We start from the raw sequence: 27,826 nt of genomic DNA, 5'->3' as shown, positions 1-27,826 counted from the left end.
AGGCTAAACATCTACATTTATTTTTGTGCAAAAAATGTTTACTTCAAAAGATACAGAAAATAGATTCTATGAGGAAACTGCATTGCTTTCCATGCTTGTGCACCAAAACGAACCCAGGTTTTTAGTTCCAGTAGTCCACAAAGTTTGCAAAGTACCCTCACATCTAGAATATAATCTATCTCCTTTCACTGTGAGTTACATAGAATATCATGCTGATGGCTGAGTTGCTTCAAATCCGAAGTCCCAACTTAGCCAGCGCAGACACTGAAGCAGTGATGGTGGGTAGCACTCACAAAGTTACCCCTGCTCTGGTCACTCCAGGGATCCCCCAAGGCCATCCTACTACTTGTAGGCCAAAGGATAGCACTGGACCGAATGAAGCCCTTTAGGAACCTCGCCTACCAATGCCGCTGTGCCCATTCCACTGTGTCAGCATTCATGCCTATGGATTCTTCCATGTTCTAAATCTCACACATGACTGGAAGGGAAAGTTTCTGAGTGAAAAATACACAGTCCTTTAATTTATTTTTGTTGAATACTAAATGACCAAATAAGAAACAAAAGCATTCTTATAGCAATGTGTCCAATGTATGAGCCAATTCAGCAACTGTTTATTGAGCCCTGCCATATTCCAAGTACTGAAAATGGCTATCTACACACACACACACACACACACACACACATACACTTTCTATCTTCATCCATCTGGTCCATCATAACATAGGACCACGAGGCTGGAGAAGTCACACACAGCAAAAGTTAATTTCTCCTGGTTCTAGCAGGACTGGTGTCTGCCAAGGGCGTCCCTCTGTTTCCGGGATGGCACTTGTCACCAGGTGCTCTGGAAGGGACAAGAGCTGCATGACGGAAAGCACAGAAAGCAAGGGAGTGCTCCCTTCAACCTAGAGACACAGCAAGTGGGCAAGTGGGCAGGCATCCCTCCATGGGGTGGGGCCTTGCGACTTCATTGCCACGAGGGACATGCCCTGTAATGCACTGGGGATCAGAATGAATTTTGGAAGTCACATTATTCAGACAACAGAGGTTGTCATCTGCTCCTCGTGACAATCCTGTGACTCCAGGACTATGATAGCCGTTTCAACTAAAACTCATGTTGCTTCGAGCTAACCTAATTCTACATGCTGGATTTCATACACTGTGCTAAGTATTTTACAAGGGTTTCTTAATTCAATCAACAATACTATTATGAGACTTAGTCCTATTTTTTTTTTCTTCCCAAATGGGTACATGCGTTAACTGGGATTGGAAAAAGTTTAGTCACATCCTCAAACTAAGGAGCTAATGGAACAATGCATGGCTCCTCCTCCAGGTTCTCCAGTTCTGACTTTTCCACAGCTTTCACCCTAGCTCCTCACTCCCCTGTGGCAGAAGCTGATATTGGCAGGAATTCTGAACAATAGAACTATTGTAATTTCTAAATGGATAAAGTACTTTGAGCTCTGGCTTTCAGCATTAGTGTTAACATCGCCTCTTTGCAATAAAATTAGAATAATGACAAATTCCCATCCCAAATCCACCAGCTTCTAGAAGAAGCTATGCCCCAGTTTCTCCTCAGTAATTCTTACATTTAAAGGATAGGCATTGTGCTAATCTATAGGGTTGGTGACTCTGTTTTTCTAGCCACAAACCAAGTACCCAGAGCATGAGAAAATCATGAATATTATTTGAATACATGAATGTGCTTCATTGGGAGTCAGTGCTTTTCAAATATCTTTTCAAATATCTTTTCAAATATCTACAAAAAATATATACAGCTGTCCCAAGTGCACTATGCTCTAACACCCACAGCATACTTCCTGCCCGGTCAGGTTAAAAATTCACTATACCCAGTGTATTGCATCTGGCACTTGGGTCTCTCCCTGTTTTGTTTTGTTTTGTTTTTTGTACAACTCTGAAACATTCATTAATTTTCTTAAAAAAAAAAATACATGGTCACTGGGTACTCTAGGAAATATGTTGGATCCTAGCAATACATTAGTGCACAGGAAGATAAACAAGGTCCCCTCCTCAGAGCTTGCATTCTAGTCAGGAGAATCCAAAAAAAAAAAAAAAAGTCAAAAACTAACTACCAAGTAGATGAATGGCTATGTTGAAAGCGCATGTGTAAAAAATGGAGTTGGGACCACTGCGGTGGCAATACAAGTTAAGCCTCTACCTGCAGCATCACAATCTCATATAGGCACCAGTTCGTATCCTGGCTGCTCCACTTCCAATCCGGCTTCCTACTGATTACCTGGGAAATCAGTGCTGGATGGTTCAGGTCTTTGGGCTCCTGTATCCATGTAGGAGAATCTCCTGGCTCCCAGCTTCAGATTAAGTCAGGTCCCACTGCAGCTGTTTGGGGAGTGAACCACGGAATGGAAAACCTCTATCTTTCCTTTTCTCTGTAAATCTGCCTTTCAAATAAATATAAATAGATACATCTCTTGAAAGAAAGACAATAGTCATGCTTTAAAAAAAAAAAATGAAGTACTGGAAATACTGCTAAGAAACTGGCCTTCCAGTGGAGATCTGCAGGATGAGGGTTATCCAGCCAGTGGAGAGTCACGGGAAAGGAGCCAGGCAGAGAGAAAAGCAAGCACAAATGCTGGGGCTGCTGAGAAAGAGACGGGGGGTGGGTGGGGGGGTGGACAGTGCCGCCCAAGACCAGTAACTGGGACTTGACCTGGTGCACACATGCGATGTCAACACCGAAGGCATGGCTTAATCTCCTGGCGACAATGCCGGCTTCTCTTCCTTCTCAGCCCCTCCCCACAGCAGAGGAAAACTTTCCATTCCTCTTCTTTGGTCTTATATTTTCCTTCCTGGAGCCCTGTGAGGCATGACTTCTCTTCCCTCTTTGCTTCTCAGCTGCTCCACTTCTGATCCAACTCCCATCCGATGTGCCTGGGAAAGCAGAAGAAGATGATGCACGTGCTTAGGGCCCTACGCCCTTGGCTTCTTGGGTTCTGGTTTCAGCATGACCCAGTCCTAACCATCGTGGTCATTTGGGAAATGAATCATTAAATGGAAGTATTCTCTCTCTTCTTCTGTTTCTCCTTCTCTGTGTTACTCTGCTTTTCAATTAACCTTAAAAATTAGTAAACAGCAATAGTGATTTGGATTAATAAGGTGGTAGAAATGGGGGAAATTATGGATTTCTGCAGGAACTAGCAGTATTAAATAAGGACAACTCAAGGAAAGGACTTGGTTAGGCAGATGAGACCCAGAGAGTAGCAGAAGCAGGTTGTAACCAAGAAACTCCATATTTTCATTGTTAGTTTTCCATTGCCTATTGAACCCCCCAAAACAGTATCAAGTCAGAAATACAAGTCTTGAGTTCAGGAGAGAGAGACCACAAGTGGTTAATTTGGGTTTCAGCCACAGGTAGAAACTATAAGGACCAAGCTGAGATACACTGCGTTCAGCTTATTCAGGTTCCATTTATAAACTGTGTAAAGACTAAGATCTTGTGCAAACAAGGTTTTCTTACCTCCATTTTCTCAACTGGAAAACAAAGGTGGAAATACTGGGTTATTTTTTGGGGGGGAGGGGGGGTTGGTTCTTAGGTTTTATAAAATACTAAATACATACCAGAACCTGCTAAGTAGTCCATGAGTGTTAATGCAAGTGGTTTCTATTTCCTCTCACAGTGGCCTTCATACTCACTCTGAGTATGACTATTTACAGACAACCAATGCTGGCATACCTTCCATGGGGTCTGCTCAAATGTACTCCCTCAAACTCAGGAAGGGCTGGCTGGTCACTGCTGTCCTGTGTTCTCACCAGGCATCACACACAGCTCCTGATAGCGTGACACCCTGTGAATTCTCCAGACAAGAAGAGGACACCACTCTCACGAAAGGATAGGTCAGTAACTCCTGGCAGACAGCTCACTTTCAGGATTGCCCTAATTTGGCATAAGGGGACACACCCTCTTTTCCTCCTCTACAGAAGGGAGTTGGGACATGCCCTGATGCTCTTTTTATCAATGGCCTTTAAAGCACCTTCCTTATGTAGTTGTGGGTGGTCCATGGAGGTGACAAATGTTTTGTTGGTCATCTCCCAATGAGTCCTGCATAAGTGTCTGCAGTCCCATTTTCAATAATATATGTAATTTGTCATCTGTTGCACCCAGCTTTGGGCTTCAGCCAAAATTCCCAGAATCAAGACACATCCCATTTCCTATCACACACAGTTTGATTTTTTTTTAGTGTCAAATTAATTAGCCCATGATAATTTCCATGAAAATAAATGCTGGCCAATGAACCTGAAGTCTAAATAAATCTAGAACAAGTAAGAGTATACAAGTATAATTTTGCCTCTTATTTTCATATGTTTATGATATTGAATCACACATACAAATAAGACATAAACATACATTTTAAGAAGTTTGTTCCATGGGGGGAGGGCAAGAGAAGGGGAAGGGGGAACATCAGAGCCTATGAGACGTTGTTATAAATTAAATGCAATTTTAAAAAATGAAAAGCAAAAAAAAATTATTAAAGGCATAATTTGGGTAATGTCTGAGTTTGAGGAAAGGTGAGAATGAACTATTCCTCTTCCAAGCTCAAAACAAACTTTGAATAAGAGTCAGATGCATGAAGAGCAGCATATCAGCATTATAATTAGGAAGAGTAGGTGGAGAACATAGCACAGCCCATAAAAATGAAAGTCTCCCACTACTTCCCTCCATGACCAAGTCAGACAGGCAGGTGCCATATTCAGGAAGATTAACACCTGCCCTTGTACTTCTCCATCAGGCAGGTAGAAGTCATGCTTGCACGCACTGTTCACAGGCAGAACTACACAAGCTCCTTGAAGAGAGGGACAAAACTCAAAGTTGGAGCTTTCTTTCCTTCTGAACCAGCAGAGTAAAAGCAGGTATTGATGCCAGAATGTCACTTCCATCTTTTCCTTCTAAGTGAAGGAAGAGGTGGGAACGGGGAGTAGAGAATAAAAGTATCACCTTGGTGGGCAGCATGAAGGGCCTACAAACAGAGAGGACAGAAAGATCACCTACAAGTGGAAAAACCCAGCAAAGCAGCACCTGCAGATGCTCATCTGCTCTGAGTCTCCAAGGTGTGATTGCTTTAAGGAGAAGGTGTGCAGGAAGCATTCCATTCACAAGGAACGTGTGAGCAAAATGCAGAATGGGGGAGACAAATGTGCCCAGGAATGGTAAGGTGGCCACATTGACTTTAAAAAAAAGGGGGAGAGGGTTAATGGAAGAACAGTGGGATACAATGAATATGCCATCTAGAGCCAGGTTGGGGAGGGTCTTGGTTCTAAGCCAAGGAGTTTGTGTATTATTTGGTCAGGACTTGGAAGGCAGTCAAAGTTTTTGAGTAGGGAAGGAACATAATTATGGCAGTGCTTTAAGAAGATTAAGTGGGCAGCAGGGTGCAGAACATATTATCTGGGGAGAGTTTGGAAGCAGGAAGATTAGTTAGCGGCTGCTTCACGAGTTGGTAGTGGAAGGTACATTAATTAGTATTATCACAGTGGGACTGGAAGGCAAATGACATTTGGGTAGTGCTTTAGAGTTTACAAAGTTTGTGACATATTAATTACCTCATTTGGTACAGTGCTTGTGGGAAGTAGGTGGCTCAGTGATAAACACACTGGAGACAGTTTGCACTGAATAAACATTAATTGAATAAACACAAGGAATACTGTAAGGACTTGGGAGCGATACACAAGAAGGAGCACAAGTGGGAAGTCAGAGGTGATTCAGAGCCTTCAGGAGCCAGAATCTTTCCTTCCTGCAGCAAATGATATACTTGTATTTCAAAACATTTTACACAAAAAAATTAGCTTTGTTTCCACTTTCCACAATCTTTTGGAAATATCCTTGTATTTTTTGAGTTCTTGTTATGCACTGGGAACTGTCCCAGAAAATGAGATCACAGCAAAGGACATAATAAATCTCACCCTTAAGGAACTTGTACATTAATAAGAGTTCCACACATCTCTAAAAATATAAAGTATTAGAGGGTGAGGGAGAAAAGTCCCCATAGGAGGTTAGAGGAACTGAAAGAGCCATTTCAAACATGTGGTCAGAAGGGCCCTCTTTGTGGAAGTAACTGCTGAGCAAAGATCAGAGGAAGCGAGGTAGTGAATCATAGAAAATTAGGGAAGAGAAGAACAGGAGAGAAGTTGTGAAGTGGTTGTCGAGGTGGTGTCGAGCAATCAGCAAGGGGGCCTGCATCAGCAGCCAATGCGGAGGTGGTAGAACATGAGTCCAGAAAGACAGCCCAAGGCTATATCCTGAAGGGTCCCAGATGTCAGGCTCAGACCCCTGGGCATGTATGTAATAAGAATCATCTGTAAACAGAGGGCATTGTAGGATTCCAGGCAAGGGCCAATGGTGCTTGGACTATTGCGGAATTATTAGAAAAGGTAAAACTGGCTGGATTCAGATTTGTGGGAAAGTATACATTATACGATTTTGTTTATTGGATTTTAAGAAGAATAGAAGAAAGGGGGGAATTAAAACTGCTTCTGTCAGCCATTAGGTGAATGGTGGTTCCTTTGCCAAGGTGTATCAGAGTAGGCAAAGGAATAAAGATTTTTCCTTAAAACCTATTATACTTGATCATGCTGAACATTAAGTAGAAGTGCTGCACAGAGGCCACGACTCTGAAGTTAGCGGAAGAAGTCAGGGTTGGAGGTGTACATTGAGACACTTGAGATGGCCTGACCATCATTGGAATATACAAGCCAAGGAGAGAAGTGGTGCACACACTTATTCAGGTTCATTAAGTTTTCTGCTGAGCCTTTTTCTAGGCTCTGATGGTGAAGAGATCAAAGCCATTGTTTTTCCCTCCAAAGGGAATCCCAGTTGAGCCAATCCCAGCTCAGATTGGAATGCCATCACACAGACAGCCACCTAACCCACTGTGTGATGAACTCCATGACAGAAGCTTCCAATGGGCTGAGAGCTCTGAAAGTCAACAAAGAAACGTTGAGGCCAAGGGTTCAAGAAAGCCATCCTAAAGAAGGTGATAATCAAGGCAAATGTTGAAGGTGGATGAGGGGTGTTTGAGAAATAAAATTCAGATCTAAGGAGAAGGGTATTCAGGTGGAGAAAACATACTTTGCAGCAAGATAAAAGCATACAACATCATGGCATGATCATGCAACTACAGTTATCCAGCTACAACTCAAAAGACATCTTTTTGTGATAGTAGCACAAGACGACACTAGAATCAAGAGGATCTCTTTAACTGCTATGAAATAATTTGTTAAGAAAAAAAACAAATTTAGTTTTAGAAATGCTAAATTTCAAATACAAATGAGACATATCTAGGAGGTAAACAGAAATGAAAATCAGAATTCCAGAGACACTTGGGAATAGAATTATGTTTTTTCTTTGACAGTAAGTTTATTCTTTATTAAGACTTATTTTCCTGCACTGAATATTCCCTGAACAAACAGTGGTGTATTTGAAAGCTCATGCGTTTCAAAGTAATATAGAGCAAAGTGTTTACATCAACCAGAGGATAAAATGTTAGACAATGTAATTAATGTGGAAATTAAAGTGAAAGTTCTGACTAGGTTTTAGATACATCAGAAAAACAGTACTCAACTACTGTGAGCACGACTGGACATGGCACAAGAAAAGTGATAATCACTGGTGCAAAGCATTCCAGGCTTTTAAGAGCATTGACGTTTAGACTATATGATGGGTACTAACAAGGCATGACTGTGTGGATACACACAGAGTATCCACATCACTTGTAATGTGTTGTCTCTTACCATGGTAACATAAATAATCTAATAACACTATCAACTTTTGGTCCTAAATCTCTTCAGTGGGTCTCTATCATCACATATGCTTCCTAAAATTCACCTAAACTGGGCCCGTCGCAGGAGACCAGTCACCAAAGTCCTCACCCTGCATCCATCGACATCCCTTACAAGCAACGTTTCTCATCCAGCTCCCTGCCCATGGCCAGGGAAAGCAATCAATGATGGCCCAAAGCCCTTGGACCCTGCATCCACATGGGAGACCCGAGGAGGCCCCTGGCTCTGGCCATTGGGACCACTTGGGGAATGGAAGATCTTCCTCTCTGTCTGCCCCCATCCACATCTTACTTTCCAATAAAAATAAAATATTCAAAAAGAAAATTCACCTAAGTTTCTTTCCATGGTTATTCTCTCCTTTCATCAGACTTCATGAATGAAATTACTTAAATGTATAATAAAGAATTAACATACAAATTTTGAAAAAATATTGATAATGAATATTTATGTACCTTCAGTTCTTTAAAAATAATCATAGTGTATGAAAAAATTATGCTTTTCCTGATATCTATATCCACATTATTCCATTATTTCACTGAAGCCCTTCCAAATGAGTTAAAAAGCCAAGAAATCTACAATGGCAAAGAAGAGGCATGAGACACAAAAGTTGGAGGCAACAGAAGACTGGAAGAGGATGAAGAGTTAGGATGAAAGCCAAGAAAAGAAAGTCAGAGACATTTGAGAGTAGAACAGCATGTTGTCATGTTGGCAATGTAAATCCTCAGGAGAGGCAAAGGAAAGTTAAGTCGAGAGAAAGTCAACAAATGTCATGACAACATAGTCCTTAGTGTTCTTTAGGAAATTTAGTTAGGAGAAGGCAGAGATAAAAATCAGCAGCAAGGGGTTAGAGAGACCATAGTTGGCCTGAGAAAGCAGGAAAGTAGAGTGATGTACTTCCACACCTTCATTCTCAAATTGTCACATTTTCCTGCCTAACATCTATGTTTTTATACTCCAACTTGATCTGGACTATCCCTATTTGCCATCATATCTTTCTTTCCCTCTCTCTGTTATCCCAATGTAACGCATTTCTCACCAGCAACCATTCTAGCACTTAGTCAAATAGTAAGCTACAAACTAAATCATCAAGTAGATGTTATCGGATGAAGAACTCTGGGAAGGGTCTCCTCGATAAGTATGTGCTGTTACAGATTCTGTACAATGAATAGAATCTCTTCAAGGATTCCTTCCACTGGAAGAAGCTAGTCTCCTCCTCCCCCAGCCCTGTCAGTCTTCAGCAGTGGTTATCCTGCAGAGTCCTGGACAGCAGGAGGTTACAGAGAAAGATGTTGTCATCTTTACATTCTACACCATTTCACTCTTCTAAGTGATTGTTGTTTTATAGCACATCAAGTGTTGATTTCCTGATCCTAAATAATTTGGTTTAAAAAACAAAAGACCTGACTCTGTTCCTTTGACCTTTAGAGGTGCCATTTGGCTCAGATCACATATATTTCTTCTTCTTCCTTATGTCATCCTCACATAATCCTTTGCCAAAATTAACTCAATGGAAAGGTTGGCAAACTCTTGCATCAGATGCTTGTTCTCTGGAGAGCCATACCATAGCCAGATGACTGTTCTCCTGTATCAACTGATATCTAGCTTTTAATGAAATTGGATCTTAATATATCCAAAAGCCACTTATGCAAATTAAAACATGATTTTACTCAATAAACTGGGAATGATGGCCATGGTCATTATGAAAGTAAGTGAAGCTAATCAAAGCCCCATCTTCATAATTTTTTTTCTAGATACCAGCAGCTGAAACATGCGAAATCAAGAAGACAACAATTGGCCATTTAGTCTCGTCTCTGCTATTTGTAATAGTAATAAACAGCACAACAGAAAACTAATTAATCACCACTCTCCTCAAGCCAATTGTCAAGTTATAACAACTTTACCTTCCACTCTTGAGCCTTTTCGTTCATCGCTGACTCATTCAGGGCCTCCTCTCCCCTCCTGTGGACCACGTAACAGCATCCAGCTTATATTCTACTTCCTCTTACATATATCCACTCTATTGGCCTCTAGAATGTGTTCTCTAATACAAAGACCAAGCAACGGCCTCACATAAACTCCTCCAGCGGCCTTTAAAACATCAGGAGATAGCCCCAGCCTTTCTTTGCTGTCTGCAAGATCATTGGCATCCTGGCTTCAATCTGAGCATGTTCCTAATTCAGATCCATACTATCTGAGGGCTGCTGTAGGAAGTTCAGGTCACTGCCAGACACTCCTTCCCTTGTACAAGTAAGTACTCCTTTGAGTCCTTGGTTCTCCCTTCTTCTTGGGCAGGACCACCTGTCCACTGTGGCAGGCTTTCCTTTCCAAAGGCTCTTAGGATCCTTATGCAAACACACCTACTCCCTTCCCAGACCTTGGGAGATTTTGCTAAACCACAGGATTTGAAAATGTTAGTTATACACCATCTTCCAAACTCCAGACATGCTTCAACTATCCTCTAATAAAGGATTCTGCTCAAATACGATATGATTTTCATATGATCACCTCTAAATAAAATCTCACATTAGCAATCACACTCTACATATTGAATTTATATAAAATTCAACTCATTATAAACACCCACATGCATCTTAAAGTTTTATATCTCTGCTTGGAAAATTACTTTCTTTTAATAGTATTAATATTGTTTTATAGATGACCTAACATATAACCCTCCGAGATCAAGAACACTGAGATCAGAACTTGCCCTGACTTTAACCAGAGACCAAATCAATGAACTTCCTCAATTAACAGATTATTATTTTCCCCTGCATTAATCTTGCACAAAAAAGAAGTTAATGGTTACAGATTTGTCAGAGTCCATTTCAGAAGTGTAGAACAGGCATCTGCATCTACAGACACACCAGGGTGCATGCACGCACACACACACACACACACACACACACACACACACACACACATCTATAGACATTTTTTTACATTTTATTATTATTATTATTATCATTTTATGATACAGTTCCATAGGCTCCTGGCATTTCTCTTATCCCCTCCCCAATTCCTTCCGCCCCCCCCGCCCACCTAGTTCATCTGTATCATTACTAACATATAGTTCTTCATACTCAGTCATATGTCCATCATTGCAGGCATGGACAATGGCAGAGAGTCCAGCATCCTATTGTCAAGATATAGTGAACAGTTTCTTTGTAAATCCATCTTTGTCTGGAAGCAGAAATGCATACTTCACTGCATCCTCACATCTGGATGTTAGTCTTCACAGCTACTGTACATCTCCTCAAAGGAAAAGTAATTATACAAATCAACAATAGAAAGAAAAATAGAAATCTACAATGCCATGAAGTTAAATTACATGTTCCTAGATATGACAGTCTCCATTACACAGCTACTATACCTTCCCTTAAATGAAGAGCCACAAAACAAAATCAATATCTGAGAGAAAAAAGAAATTAACAACACCATTAAGTAACATGCTACTAAATGACTAATGTGTAGCTGAAGAAATGAAAATCAAGAACCTTCTTGAAGAAAATGATGCTACTGTATGATCTACAAGTCATTGAATGATTTAATCAGAAGAAAGTGTTTTTGAAGAGATGAAACTAACAGAAAACAACAAAACCCACGCGATATAATTTCCATTGATTTTTGTTGGTGAAGTGTGTCTCTTCTAGACAATAAATAAATGGGTTTTGTTTTTTAATCCAGTCTACTAATCTATGACATTTGATTGAGCTTAAGCCATTTACATTCAGGGTTTAATATGTATGGGTGGTACTTTGTTCTTGTCATTTTAGGAATGGGTTGTTTATTGGTTTAGTCTTTTGTTGTCATTTTACTGGGATGTTCTTCCCGTTTGCCTTTGAGGGTTTTTTGGTGCTATTCCTCTTCTCTGTCAAGAGAACATCTTGAAGTATCATTTGTAGGGCAGGTTTGGAAGAGGCAAATTCTTTTAGCTTTTCTTTACTGTGGAAGAATTTTATTTCATTTTTAAAGACAAAAGAAAGCTTTGCTGGATATGTTATTCTAGGCAGACAATTTTTTTCTTTTAGAATCTAGAATATGTCACTCCATTCTCTTCTTGCCTGTAGAGTTTCCTGTGAGAGATCTCCTGTGAGTTTAATTGGCATTCCTTTATATGTCAACTGATTTTTTTCATGTGCACATTTAAGGATCTTTTCCTTATGTTCAATTGTAGAGAGCTTGATGATTATGTGTCTTGGTGAAGATCGCTTTTGATCAAGCCTGTTGGGAGTTCTGTGTCCCGCCTGGATCTTGTTTCCCAATTCTTTCTCCAGATTAGGGAAATTTTCCTTGATTCTTTCATTAAATACGTTTGCAAACTCAGCTTCTCTTTCTGCATCTTCTGGGACTCCCATAACTCATATTCGGCCTCTTAATAGTGTCTTTCAATTCTTGAATACTTTTTTTGGCCTGATCCAGCTCTGCTTCCAGCTTTTTGTTTGCTTCCCCCTGATGGCAGGAAATATCTTCCAATTCTGGGATTCTTTGTTCTGCTTGCTTCATTCTATTTTGGAGACTCTCCACTGTACTTTCAATTTGCTCTACTGTGTTCTTAATTTCTGATATATCAGCCTTGATTTGCTTTATTGCTTCCTTAAACTCTTTGAACTCTTGTATGTGCTTCTCATTTTTTATCAGAATCTTTAAAATGAGTTTTATGAATTCTGTGCCCCCCATTTTCTCGATGTCTTCCTCAGTTAACTCTGAGGTTGGCATAGGGTTTTGTTCCTTTGCAGGGGAGTCTTCAGTAATATTCATTGTGCCACTGTCTCTTCTTTTGCTCTTGGTCATTATGCTTCTCTTTAGTAGAATCTTCTCCTTGGGGCAGGTTTCCAAGCTGTGTCACCCACCGGTCTACAATGCGATTTTACTTATTTCAGTTGGTACTTTTTGCTTGCAGCCACTTGTGCCACAACCTCCAGTGAGTTCCAGGTCTGGGTTCTTATGTTAGATTTCCACCGTGGTCTCTGTAGCCCCAGCTCCTGACTCACCACTCTCCACCTCCTGTGATACCATGCTGAAGCTGCACCGTTGTCTCTGCAACCTTTCTCCCACTTCCGGTTGGAGCAGGTCCCAGGATTAGAGAGACACCAGGTATCCTATATAACTAGTTTGTTGGTGGCGCTGATCTTGCTGGAACCTGTTGCCACATGGACCTATTTTGACCCATACAATGCCACAATTGGTATTATTTTCCTGTGGGACCTGTGCAATCCACAGAACTCAGTAAGTTCTTGTGAGCTCAGCACATGCACAGTTCATTGTTTTCCCCTGCAGTCCTAAAGCTATTGCCACAGTGTACAAAATGGCGTCGGATATGCCACTACTAGAGTTCTTGATCTGCTGGCCGTCAGATCCCAGGTTACCCAAACCTATCTTGGGTGGAACCTGTAGAATGCCACGTTGCTGCAGTTCACTGAGTCAGAAGTGAGTTTACTCTGAGCTCAGCGTATGCTCAGTCCTTTCCCTTGCCTTTCCCTCCTTACAAAAAAATGGCGTCCAATTCGGCTCTAGGGGGCTGACTGGGCTGTGAAATCCACCCTGTTCTTGTACTGTTCATCTGGGATCTGCTGCTCTGTCTCTCCTCCTGGCCAAATCAAACGAACCAGCAGGACAGACAGTTCTTTGTCTAGGTTCACCTCCCAAGTTCCCACTAAAAGCCCCTTCCCACCTGGTTGCTGGTGGAGTTCCGGTTGCTGGTGGAGTTCAGATCGCCATTAGCTGAATGCTGCTGGAATATCAGTCACTGCAACACCACACTGCTGTGCCCGCTGCTTTCCTGTGTTTGTCAGTCTCCAGGTACCCCTCTGCTGTTGTTCTGTCCTTTCTTATTTCCTTGAATGTGTCCTTTCTACTTCATCCTGATTAAATGTTTTTCCGTCTGTTTAAACGTGTCCTTACCCTATTCTGCCATCTTGATTCTCCCTATAGACATTTTAAAGGGCAAGGTATTAAATGTGCTCTATTCAAGTCCTTTTACCGCTTCTGTATTCTAGAAAATTCTGACTTCTCATTGATGCACAAGTGGGAGAAAACTTAAGTATAATCCTGGACCCAACAACAATAGTAAAAATACCTGCAGGTTCAGTAGACAGACAGCTAACAAGCCACTGAATGTTTTAAATATCCCTAAGCATGTGAACATACAAGAGGCAGCCACATGTATGTCTTCAAGTCCCCCAACTTTCTGAGGTCATCTGTTCTTAAAAGTTCAAGTTAAAGCATAAAAGTTATAGGGACAATTAGCAACTCTAGAACCTATGGAAAGGCATTGGAGTCATTCTGGGAAGCCCCGCCCAGCCATAAGGAAGATCAGGTTATGTGGAGAATACTGCCCAATTAGTGTAAGATTATTGAGTAAATTGTAAAAGCGCTAGGCTCTTCTTCACATAATATTTGTGTTTTTTTTCCCAAGCACTGAAAACCTTATTGCACACATCTTAGTCCCATTTTGCCTTAGTTCTCAGAGAATCAGACTTCTCCAACCAAAGGACTTGACAGGATCTGCTCCCCTTTTTGATTCACCTTGCTTATATAGGAGTTGGTTTTACAAAACCAGGGCAGAAATTTTGAATAAATAGATTAAATAGAAAACATATCACAATAATTAATTGGTGCTAGACTGAGATATAAATAAAGTCTGGCCATGGCCTGTTGCATATACTCAATTCTCAAAAACCCAATACCTACTGTTTGACTTTTATAAAGTACATCTTCTGTAGTCACCATCCTTTAATGATCCTAATGAGATTACCTAACCCTCACATTATATTCATTGAGAAACAGTGAGTTCCTATTCCCAACAGGAAGTCACACATGCAAACATCACATGACACACTTCTTCAATCCTCACGTTAACATCTCCAGAATATCCCAGAGATACTATTTCCCATAGTTAGCCCATTCACTGAGCTGCCCTCGTTCCCTGCTTGCTTGGTCCAGGGTTATTGATGTGGTGAATGCTTGTGGTCAGCAACTTTTGTTCTGAACTCCCTCATCTACCTTCCAAGGAGGGAAGCAGTACAAAAGGGGACAACAATCTCTTGGTGCAGGAGCTTCTCAGAGTTTTGACACCTGTGTTTCTGAAAGTTATTGAAAAACACAAGGGACTATCACATTGGCTCAGCTAACTGATTCTCCACCTTCAAGCACTGGAATCCCATGTGGGCACTGGTTCATGCCCAGGTTGATCCATTTCTGATATGGCTGCCTGCTTGTGGCCTTGGACAACAACAGAAGATGATCCAAAGTGTTGGGATTCTGCACCGGTGTGGGGGACCCTGAAGAAGCTCCTGGCTCCTCACTTTGAATCAGCTCAGCTCTGACCATTGCAGCCATTTGGAGTGTGGACTAGAAAATGGAGGATCTTTCCCTCTGTCTCTCCTTCTCTATCTAGATCTGCCTATCCTATAAGGAAAAATGCATCTTTAAAAAAAAAAAAAAAGAGGAACTCACAACATAAAGACCAGATCATTCAACTCATATATTCAATGATCCCCAAACTTACTTCCTTCACTTTGTTTCTCAAACATCCTTATCCATAAATGAAAGAACATTCGTTTCCTTTAGGTGTTCCTCATTTATTAGGAACAAATGACTCAGACTACACACCCATAAAGGCTGCACCATGGCAAGTGCACTGAACTTGAGGGTGCACGAACTGTCATGGGGTTGCAGGAGAGGGAACAACCAGAATTACCTGGTGATGAGGAAGGAGAGTCAGCAAAGTTTTTCTGGAGCATAGGACAATCTAAGTGTCCCTGAAGGAATAAACAGGTTGCCAAGCAAAAAAGGAAAAGCAGGGATGTTAGGGGAGGAATCTCAGGCACAGAGGCCCCCAAATCACAGAACAATGGATGCAAAGGATCAGATGGCCACAAATACCTACAGAGCTGGGGCAGCAATGAAGCTGGAAGAGGAGTTGGGAACCTCCCTGGAAGGGTGCAGAGGGCCATGGAAGGTGTTCCAGCAGGAAGCACCTTGTTTGTGTGGGTTATGAAGGCTAATTGGCCCAGCTGCATGGGAGGGACAGGTTGGACAAATGAGAAGGTAGGCAAACCAGTCAGGAGGCTTTCAAAAGGCACCAAGTGCTCACTAGGCACCATTCCCAGCACTTTATAAATGTCACTTCACTTAATCCTCACTCTGAAAGTGACAACTGGTCCCAGACACCTCAAATGGCAGGAGGAAACAGAGGCCCAGGAGGCTAAATGAGATGTCCAGGTGTCAAAGCTGGAAGCCATAGAGCTGTGCATCAGAGCAGGAAACTGGACTGCTGAGCTGGCTGGCATTCCTGGTACATCTGTTCCAAAACCCCCCAGAGGAAATGGTGAGCATGAGCTGAGAGCAGTAACAGCTACACTAAAGAACAAGGGACCAAACCCAAGGCACCTTTGGAACCACCTAAGGTTTCCAGTTTCACTAAGCCAGAAGGAAGAGGTTTGGATTGGCGAGAGCTAGAGTAGCAATCGGGGGTGAAAATAACACCTTTAACTTGGGACATGCCAAACTGGCAGAGATCAGGAGAGCTTCCTGGTGAATTGTGCAGCAGTGTTCACATTTTTTCCATCCTGATCTTTCTCCCTTAACCCCTCCCTCCACAGCTCGGGATCTTGTATTTGTCCTATGCTCCCTTGATGTCTGCTCTCAAGCAATACCAGGCTGTATTGTTGGCTGGAAAAAAACTGTGAAAATGTATCAGATTCCTCATCCATGTGGGCAGGAAGCCATCACTCCACCTACTAGTTCTAGAAACAGTTTTTCAAATAGTATCCCTAACGGTGTTTGCAACCAACATTTATAAAGCCTAATACAGCTATTGAGAGGATCAGCATCCTAATGCAAAAATCTGAAACTCAAAATCTTCAAGATCCAAAACATTCTAAGCACCAACATGATGCCTACAGTCAAAAATTCCATGGCCAACTTCATGCAATGGGCCCCCATCAACACTCAAACCTACTAAAGATACTGTATAATCTTATCTTCACACTGTTGTGCAAAGCAGACATGAAACAAATGAATTTCATGCTTAGACATGGGTCCCTTCCCAATAAACCTCATTATATAAATGCAAGTATTCCAAAATCCAAAATGTATCTGAAATCTGAAACACTTTTCATGCCAAACATTTTGGGTAAGCAATGCTTATCTTGTAATAACAAAAATAGTTTCCTCAAAGTGCTGGTGGTTTTATATCATTGACAAATGTGAAAGAGCATTTCTGTGACTTTATGTACAGCAGCAGATCCAAATGCTTACTGAGAGGGGAATCATAAACTATGACAGATCCACATGGTCCTATCAACTCAGCATTGAGGAAGCACAAGGAACTGTCTAAACATCAAAAAAGAGTGCCCTCTGCAATAAAATGTCAGCCATGAAAGTAAGAGACAAATGAAGGGCATCACTGGGCAACCTTTGTAGGTGCATATTTGCAAGAATAAATACTGAAGGAATACATCCATGCACACACACATGCATATAGTACACATAACGATATGCTGACACATGTCTTTGCTTTTCTAAAAGAATATTGGAAGAATAAAGCAGACTCAAAATGAGTTACCTACAGGCAGCTTGAGGCAAAGGCTCTGAAAGGCGGAAGAGGGATGTGTGTGTGTGTGTTGGGGATGCAGGGGTCCTGGTCTCTTGTCGCTCCCTGCAAGCCACACTTTTTGAATCACATTGGACCGGGAGCTGAGTACAGAGCATCAAACTGAGAGCAAGAGTGTCTTAGGCATAATTGCATAGTTTTGACTTTTGAATAAAATAAATATTATTATATTCAAAAGTAAAATCAATTTTTTGTAAAGATACTTATTTATTTGTTTGAAAGCATGACAGAGATAGAAGGAGAGGCAGAAAAGAGAAAAACAAATTCCACCTGCTGATTCACTCCACACCTGACAGCAGTCCAAGTCAGCAGCCAGGAATTCCATCCATGTCTCCTATATGGGTGGCAGGAGCCCAAGGATTTGGGCCATCATCCAGTGCTTTCCCAGGTGTATTATCAGGGAACCAGATGGGAAATGGAATAGGCAGGCTTTGAATTTGTGTTCTCATGAGATGTCAGCATTGCAAGCATAGGCTTGAACAGCTGCACAACCATGCTAGCCCCATAAATTAAATTTTAAAAAGCAATAGAATCATCTCATGCAGCAACTTAAAGGTAGTATCTTATATCAGCAAATTTACTGGAAGAAATTGAACCCAGGCATGTGGGCCTCTGACCATGCTCTGACAGTAGAGTAGCCAGCCTGCTGCACCATCAGCTTTCCAAGGATGGGGGAAGGGCAAGAGTGAAGGTCAATGGCAGGGGTAAAAAAGAACGAATAAAAAAGGAAGGCAATGTGGTCCAAGAAGAGTGGCTTGCAGGGAGTGACAAGAGACCAGACATGAGAAGCTGCGCAGAGGATCCCTCTGTCCCCAACTCACATACACCCCTCACCCTTCAGAGCCTCTGCCTCAAGTTTGCCAGAAATCTTTACAACTTGGAAATGTTTACATATATACACCCACAGATGTATATTACATATTTTGGAAATATTTGTTCTGGCAGTTCTAGTTGTTTGGGGGCGTTTCTCTTCTTTACTCTCTCTTGCCTGTGTAACAAGAGTCCACTGTGAGGCACTGACCAGAGTCCCTCCTTGCCCTGCTCCCTATTTGAGCATGCAGTCACCTCGGGAGATAATGCCGGAAGTAGAGCATAAAAGCCTTTCTGCCTAACAGTCCCTGCTTCCCCCAAGTCCTGCCCTTGGGAAGGGACGGGCGGAGGAGACAGACCACTTGGGGTATCTACACTTTCTCACATCTTCCGCACAGAGGGCCCAGGAGGCAGCCTTGCACCAGCTTGTGCTCCAAAGAGCTTGCAGAGAAACAGAGAAGAAAAATGGGGTATATGCAGAGGCTGTGAAGACAAGAACCTGCGGGGTTGGGGGACACCGGATGTGAACCTCCACGAGACAGACCCTGCCCATTCTTTGATAGAGCACAAGATTGCAGAACTACAGGGCACAATGGGGAGACAGAGAGCACTGGGCAGGAGTGCAAGCTTGTTGCCCTATCTCCCAGGAGCCCACCCTAGTGGACACCCAAATCCACACTAGGTTGGTGCTTGTGGATCAGTTTCATGTAGTATATTTCACAAGTCAGTCTGCAGGGTGATTCATGCCCAGTATTTGTGTTTCTTTCACAATCTAGGCAAACACTCTCTGGCTCAAAGGACAACAGAGGCTCAACAGGGAAACAAGCATAGGAGTCTCTGACTTTCCCTCTGGCTCTCCATGCGCCCTCTCTCTGTAGGGTGCCTACCCCCATGGGACACCAGTGTGAAAGTTACAGACAACAAACATCAGGGGAACCAGGAGCCAGCCGGGTGAGAAAACCACAGAGACTCAGAGTGTGTCGGAGGGAAGGATGCCGAACTGTGATCACTCAGCCCATTTTCATTTTAATCACGTGCCCAGAACCCAGTCCCCTAGAGGTCAAGCAAACACACCAGACTCCAGAGCAGCCGACTCAACTGTCCTGCACTTTGTCCTGAAGACAGAAATACAAAGCAAAACCAAAAAATGTTCAGGGCAGAACAGGGCAGAAGGGATATCTGCTAAAAATATAAAGGAATTGAGACAGAACGTCCTTTCTTCCATGTCCTAGAGATCTGGTGGCTGAGGTTGGCTATGACATAAGCAGACAAGTTTTCTTTAAGGTAAGGTAAATTGCAGGCCTGGAATTTGTCCAGCACCATAAAACAAAGTTAACCTTTGGAGCTGTGTGAACTGGCAAATGAAGCAATGACATGAGACAAAGGAGAGGGCGCTTCAGAGGTTCACCTAACCTAACAAGATTGCTAATGATTCTATGGGGGGCGGATCAGGAGCAGTCTTCCTGCCTCTGCTTACCTGGATTAGTTGGCTCCTCACTGTGCCCACCTTGCACATAGTGTTGCAACAATAATTCACTCACCTGCTGTGCCAGGAGCTCCCTGATGACTGGAGCCATGTCTCTTCATGTTTTAGTCCCCCTTGTCTCCAAGAGCACCTGGTTCTGAGATGAGCTCAAAGATACGGTGATGTCAGGTGAGCTCTCCGGAGCCCCCCGCAGTCTGTCTGTGTCAGTGACTGCTCCCATCTTGCGGAGCATCCCAGCTTTGTTGCAGCTTGGTGGAGGTCTCAGAGCAGACGGAAAGTGCAGGGTCATAGGAGAGGGTTTGATCTGGTTTGGTGGGACCTGTGGGTGTTGGTTCTCAGCAGAGGGAGTAAGCCCTACCTCACAGCTGGCAAACCGTGGTATCAAAACAGGACTTTATCCAAGTAGTAGCATCCAAGAGATTAAGAGCAAAGATAAGATCCCCTTGCCAGACGACTGTGTTGAGTGATAAACAAGCCATGAGGGCAGTTCAGAAGAAAACTCTAGGGCATGGGTGAGGAATCAGAAATCTCTGGGAAATCACAGCAGAGACAGACGTAGAATGGTGACATTCTGCTGGACACGTGCTTGCTGAGGAACTGCGGGATATGGAGGTTCAGGACACAAAATGTCTGCCAGATCTGACATGCTGGAAAGGACTAGGGTCTTAACGTGTGCCTCAGCAATCCCATTCCAGCCACACCATCTGTTCACGCTCACCCCTGCAACCAACCAGCATCTGCCCATGCTGGAGTCTCTGCTCTATTAAAAGAAAACAAATGGCACCAATGTTGTGGGCTCCAGTAAGTTAAACCGTCACTTGCAATGCCAGCAGAAGCCCCAGTTCAAGTCCCACCTGCTCTTCCTCCCATCCGGCTGCTTGCTAATAACACCTGGGAAAGCAGCAAAAATAACGCAAGTGCTTGGGGAAATGTCATCTGTGGGCAAGACTAGGGTGGTGATCCTTACCCCTTGGAATTCAAGCAAGACACCCCATGTGGCTTAAACCACTGGAGCTACCACCTGCTGCCTCCCAGGGTGCATACTGCACGTTGGAATTGGGCTTAAACCCAGGCTCTCTGATAGGACAGTGGACATCCCAAACAGATAACTTTAGCTGCAGGCCAAACACTTTCCCCAACATGGTAAACTTGACATGATAAATACAGAAGAGCTAAAAAGAAACTCACTATGGAAAAGCTGTCATCCATAAAACTTTGGCAAAGACAAGTTGATTAATCAAGTCTTCATTTTAAAATGTACACAAGAAAGATGTTATCCTGATAGAAATAATGTTAGCAACATACAAATGCAAGTGGAAGCAATTGGGAGAAAATTTAAATATGCCATAAAGAAAATGAAATGAGAAATTAAATTGCCTTAATGCAGTTTAATCTTTGCCACAAAATTCATCATTGTTGATATCACCCTGACAGAAATGTTCATATTCAGGAAAAAAAAAAAAGACTCAGGAGGGACAAAACATACATGAACTCAACACAATGAAGTCAAATTTTCCTATGTTGCCACAGAACGGGCTCTGCCTCTTTTCTGCTACTTAATGGAAAGCCACAAGTTCAAGTTGGGGGCCGTCACAGTGGTGGAAGACATCACACACATGCACAAAGAGGGAAAGAAGAAGAGGAGGTGCCACACTCTCTCAATAACCCACCCACCCAATTCCCATGGTAAGAGCAACAATGCACTCTGAGGGCAGGACCCTCATTTCCCTTCTCATCTGTAGCCTTATCTCAGACAAGAACACCATTATTCCCAAGTTAAAATTCTGTGCATTTCCCCTTGAAATTTCTGCTTCCTCCCTTCCAACCTGTTTGTTCCCTTCACATGCCCGCCTTTTTTGACTCCTCAGTCTCGCTCAGTGGTTTTCTCTGTCCTGTTCCCACTTCAGTTCCTATTGCTTGGGCCATGGTCACTCTGGGCTACAGCCTCTTCACTGGTCTGATTTCTTGGACTCACAAACCACTCCACCCATGTCCGGGGAAGAGACGGGGTCCACAGCACACGTCTGAGCCTACATTCCTCGAGATCCTGACATCTCCAGCAGAGCCCTGCAGTTGAGCTCGTGCCTGTTTCTCTCTGTGACAGGGACTTGCCGCCTACTCTGGCTCCAAGGCACTGCACACACCTCTTCTACCTCAAATCCCACCGCCTCCACCCCAACCCTTAGAACCCCTGTGCTAATGACTCCCTACTCACCCTTCGAGAATGACACTGCAGTTGTTTCTTTCCTAGTCTATGTCTTCCACCAAATTATAAAATTTTTAGAGCAAAGTCATGCCTTTTTCACCTTTATTTTGTTAGTAGCAAATACAGTAATACTTGGAATTACGAATAGGTAATGAGCTCTCTTTACGTATGTGTGAGTTGGATTGAAGAAGGAACTATTTTATTTTTTGCATCCTGGACACAGGTATTATTATCCTCATTTTTAAAAATTCAAGGAACTTAAATACCTCGCCCCAATTTCCAGAGAAAGAAAGTAGCAGTTGGGATTTCACTTGCATCATTTTAACTACAACGTTTATGTTGTGTCTTTCAATTGGAGAGAAACCCAAAGGCAGACATTGGAACACAGTTCCTACAAATGTGGCATTGATAGTCAACAGAGGAAAAGAGTAGCATAAAAAATTAGTTACAAGTCCATGTAGCTTACAATTGCAGCTGCGCCACGGTGGGTTTATTCCTTGGGAAAGCAGGAGGTTCAGGAGGACTGTGAGGGCGATATTAGTGCCAACCCAGAGCTTGGTCATGTCAGAAGAGAATCCTAGAAAAATACAGAAAATCAGTTTGGTTTTCTTATACATCAGCTGTTGCGTTAGACCAAGCTTCAGAAATTAATATTCTGAGTGTAGTATAGATGACGGGAGCTGCAAATGCCAATATTTTGACATTTTAAAACACCGAAATGATTAAATGAACAAAGGTAGCCATGCCAGCAAGGATGATTTCTCAGAAGCACTGAGCATTACACAGACAACATCTTTCTTGGATGCAGCCACAGTCATCAAGATGCCCATTAGGAACGTATTTCTTCATGTCTTGGGCCTCATCAACATATTCTGCTGCATGCCAAGTGCTAATGAAAACTGCATGCCAATTGCCAACAAAAAAAAAAAGCAGAAGTTCTTACATTAGAATAATTAATGTCTTAGCTAGATGGCTCAAAGGAGAGTTGCTGAATCCAAGTTGACGCACAGTTCTTGCCCTACTCCAAAACTGTCCAAGGAGAAAGCTGAGGCTCAGAGACAAAGTTGAATAAATTATCATTCTTTCTGATATGTGATTAGGTCTTGATTCAAAGTAATCCAGAACTTTGAAGTCACTTCTTGAGCCATCATTTCCTTAAACCCTTTCAACAGACTGAAAGAGTTGGATTTGGGAGCTTGAAATTAAATGTGCTAGTCTATATGTAAAGAAAATACTATTGTTAAAATGTATCTGTAAATTAAAAAAATGAATCAGCTCTGTGTATGATTCATCGTCTTACAGCCAAACAAAAATAATAAAAACAAAAGTTTTTTGTGCAAATGTTATGCTGAGATAACTTTTCAGAAAAAAAAAAAAGCCAAAAAGGATGTTGATAAAATCTGCTAACTATATACTGGACTAAGACATTTTATGTAACATTTAATACATAGTAAATACTCAAAAAATAGACACTAATATTCTATTTGTCTTACCCAACAATTATGAGTAGATGCGCACTCATATCTCAACATAAATTAGCTAAAAAATGCTATAAATTATTTTTCCATTTATGGAGAAGGTTGAGAAGCACAGTTGGCAACCTTTAACTCTAATTCCTCAGCCTACATCTAAGCCTTTCCCACCCATTCTTCTTTCTGGTCAATGCCCAGTCCTATGCATTATGCGATTCCTTTGATTCAGCTCTGGAAATCCACCTTGAAAAGGTACTCAACTGTTGACATTGTCGTACTTGTCATTCTGCACTCGCTGTGACTTCCATCTCTCGGAACTTCAGATGCCTTCTTCAGCCCTGTTTTCCATCTAGCAAACACATCTTTCCAGAATTAGTCAAATGCCACTCCCTTCTAATCAGGATACCTGCAAAACAGAATTAATGAACTCTCCTTAGAACTCTATAGTGTCACTTCATTCATTGCTCTGCTGTGTTACTTCCTGCTTTGTGGACAGGAAACACATCTCATTGATTTTGGATACCCTGGGACTTTGTGCAGTCCCTGATACATGAAAAATGATTTAAGAAATGTTTTCTGAAAAAGAAACACTAAATTGAAGGAAAGTAATTTAAGGTCAATATTCTGGTTTAGAACAGGGAACTGGAAGTTCATCAGAAGAAAAGTCCTATCATACCTATGACGTCAGCATGTAATGCCTGCTTAAAATAACCAAAGGCACTTAAAAGTCACTGATTCATGAGCTGAAAGAAGACTTTAAGGTCATCTGTTCTTCCATATGCTTTGTGGGTCAAGAAAGTAAAGCCCTGGATACATCCCAGGCTTCGTGGCCAGCAAGGGGTAGGCCTCCTTGCCCAAGACTCCTGACTCCAACTTCACACTCTCTTTGATTATCTTCAGCTACCCCTCTAAAGGCCCTTTCTGACCGTGGCCATCCATGGAGATAATGTTCTATTGCCTGCTCCCAGACAAGTATTTTACCCATGTTGACATAGAAGTAAAAGAACAGATTGTTTTTGAGAAACTCACTGGTTAGCTAAAAAGCAATGCTTGCATGGGTGACTCCACCTGCGTGTTTGTACTTATTTCTGTAAGATGACTTTAGCTTAATAAAAATATGTATTGCAGTCTGAAGAGAAAATCCTTGCTTGATAAGTTTTGTTTTAAGAAACACCCTTGGTAGAAAATTATTGGCATTCAAAGGCTGAAACCAATTGTAGAATCCATCTATCTTGCAGAACACAACCTGTAAGACACCAACTTAATCATATTAGTTAAGCTCTGCAAGGAATGGCACTGAAATGTGAGTGGGAACAAATGGGCAGATTTGAAGTGGACATTCAGTATCCCAGTCAATGAAATCCACTTAGCTTTGTACTTTAATTACTTAACATGAGATTAATTTGATTGGTTATCTGGAGATAAACTAGCAACTACGTAAGGGTTAGCCAAGCTTGTAAAAGTGAAATCAAATTGCAAGAAACCACCATCATTCAGAAACAATCAATTGAGTCAACTATCATTTATACCAATATTAAAAAGTGTTTGGCGGGTGTCAGCACTGTGTTGCTGCCTGGGATGTGGGTATCCCTTCTCAGAGATCCTGGTATGAGTGCCGATTACTCCATGTTTTCACTCAAGCTTCCTGATGATGCTCTTGCAAGGCAGCAGGTAATGGCACAAGCACTGGCTCACTGCCCGAACCTGTGCCAGGGAGGACCAAATGGAGCTTCCGGTGTCTGACTTCAGCCTGCTCCAGTCCCAGCTCTCTCTCTCTCCCCCTCGCTCTTTCTCTCTGCCCTGACATGCTGCCTTTCAGATGAATAAATAATTCTTAAAAACGAGTAAATGGTTTACAGCATGGGAAATGAACTTTTACTTAGATAATTGGTGTTATGACACGGTAAATATAGAGATGAAAGTCAACAGTGAAAGTTATAATAGGTAATGATCAGTGGCTGAGCTAGCCTCAGTTTTCTTTGCAATCAAATATTTATGTGTGGATTATGTATAGCAAAACTTTAATCCCAGCATGTATCTGTCATCAGTGGGCATATACTCAGAAGAACACAAACTGATGGTACAGCTAGGCAAGGTATAATTAAGGGGACAAAACTGTCCCAAGAAAATAATGCCTGTTAAAAGCCACAATAATGGTTTCTTTTTATTGATGATTAATTTGAAAATTAATCACAATACTGTTGTTCTTGAAACCATACATCTGAGTTATAGTACTTCTTAAGTATACATATGAAATACAAGCAAGTAAAAATCTGTTCATTGTTTGAACTTGATACTAAGTTGAAAAATGTTAGAAACAATGGGAACATACCTCAATATAAACACAGCACTAGAATTAAAGAGAGGAATCAAACAGATGCATATGAAAAAGCAATTTGAAAATCTAAGGTCTGCAGAGAAGGTCTACCCAAGAAGCCATTGAACTTATCTGGACAATAACATGCTGGACTCTATGCTGGGTATATGCTTGCAACAAAGGAATCTCAACTGAACTTGAACTGTGGTTACTCAACAAGGTGGAGGAATCCACCATGGGGGGAGGGTTATGGGAAGAGTGGGGGGAATCCCAGTACCTATAAAACTGTATCACATAATACAATGTTATTAACAATAAATAATAATAATAATATGAAAAAAAAGAAAATCTAAGGTCTGGAAATCATATGCATTTCTAAATCCTGGAAAGCAGAAACCAATAGTAGAGTATTGTTTGAGATTCTGAAAATGTAGGGTACATTTATAATAATTTTTAGTAATCAAGCCAAAAGTAAGGCAAATATTTGGGTTTGTATAAGACGAGATAATGGATTAATAACCTGTGTACGATCCGGAGAACACATTCACATTTCAGTATCTCAGAAACAAGGAAAAGAAAATATTAGAAGGGAAAGGCTGATTAATGGGCAAAATCAAAACTGATTACAAACTTGCAGCCACAGTCCAAAAGAACTTAAAGAACACAAAAAAGGAAAATTAAATATTTATTCCACACATGTAAAAATCTGATTATACACTATTACTTGATGAATGGTTAAAAGAAGCCATAAGTAACTCTCCACGAGGGAATAAGGAAAACAGGAACCAAACAAATAAGAAAATTCTGACAGGCAATTTCCCAAAGGGCTGGCAATTGAGCTGGGTAGTTACCAAAATCTGCTCTGGAAGCAGCCCCTGGCGGCTGGGGTCACACAGGCTTTCTGACAGCTATCAACTAAATAGATGGATGGTCTGAGTCATTCCGCAAATAGATTCTTACTCGTGGAATGGATTCAATGATTAAAACATTCCTAAACATAGCATGTCTTTTATTTTGTTCTCAAACCATGTTAAGAAATGAACAACGCTCTGAGAGAAAACCTTGTCATGGAAAGCCTGCTATGTTATCACCAAGGGCCTTTTCATCAGTATTTGGGAACTCCCCAGAAATTTAAAATCCATATAAAACATATGTATGCGAGTGATGCATGGACTTACAGATCAGTTTCATCGCATTAACAAAGCCTACTCAAAACAGAACAACTCTTAGGAAACATTTTTAAATAAGCCCTGTCCCAATGATTCCGGTCATATCGTCTCGTGCCAGAGAAATGCCTGCAGGAGTAAGACTTTGCTCAAGACTGTTAGTTAAGCTGTGACAGGTACGTTAGAACCAAGACGCATGTGATTCAATTTGTGTTACATCTTCCAGAAACAAGCTGAGATGATGTCCTTTCAAACTCCATGGACTAAAGCCCAGAGAGGATAAAATGCAAGGAGTTACCAGTCCAAAAACAACTGCCAAGGATAGAAAATAGTATTACCGAAACCCAGAGATGCGATAAACTCGTAAATGCACAGCGAAGTCTTCCTCTGAGCCCACAGTGTGTTTTGCTTCATTAGAACATCAGCTACAGTGCTGTTGAGTGTTTAAAATACTTCAACTCTTTTCTCTGAGAACAAAATGGTGAATGACTTGAATGCAGGACTAGTTTGCGAATCTGACACACAGCATTTGCAGTTCAGGAAACAGAAGTCAGAGCTGAAATACATTCTCAAAAGAAAAACAAGAGGTGATTAGAACTGCTCTTCAGTGCCTGGATCCTACTTTTCAAATGAGCTCTGTAACAGTGGTTATCTCAAACACCATTTCAGATGTGCTTAAATGTGTTCTTAGAATCACGGTCTTGGACTTTGGTGTGGATGGGAACAATATGGGAAATCTATTCACAGTGCAGCAATTCTGAGTGGGCAGCACAGCCTCAGATGGGACTTAGAGCCCTTCAGTTTTGTAAGAACCGAAGCACAGAGTGCAAAGACTGATGCACCGGGGTGAGGTACCCTGAGTTTGTAATCTCAATTCCCCACATGTTGATTTTAGATTCAATTACAAAGTGACTTTTTGATGAAAAATTTTATACTTCTCCGTC

The 27,826-nt window shown here is 41.7% G+C and overlaps 1 long non-coding RNA gene across 1 annotated transcript; it reads right to left on the bottom strand.

Annotated features, from left to right (window-relative positions):
• Positions 1–22,012: 22,012 nt before the first annotated feature.
• LOC121146676 lies at positions 22,013–27,450 on the bottom strand. The gene is made up of 3 exons (XR_005882238.1): positions 27,221–27,450; positions 23,661–23,805; positions 22,013–22,504 (listed from the first exon to the last, which is right to left on the bottom strand). It is a non-coding gene; the product is annotated as an uncharacterized LOC121146676 (long non-coding RNA).
• Positions 27,451–27,826: the final 376 nt, after the last annotated feature.

Source organism: Ochotona curzoniae, unplaced genomic scaffold (assembly GCF_017591425.1).
Source record: "Ochotona curzoniae isolate NIBS_2020 unplaced genomic scaffold, NIBS_Ocur_1.0 scaffold_4505, whole genome shotgun sequence".
Lineage (NCBI taxonomy): Eukaryota > Metazoa > Chordata > Mammalia > Lagomorpha > Ochotonidae > Ochotona > Ochotona curzoniae.
This window is presented reverse-complemented; position numbering and strand designations above follow the sequence as displayed.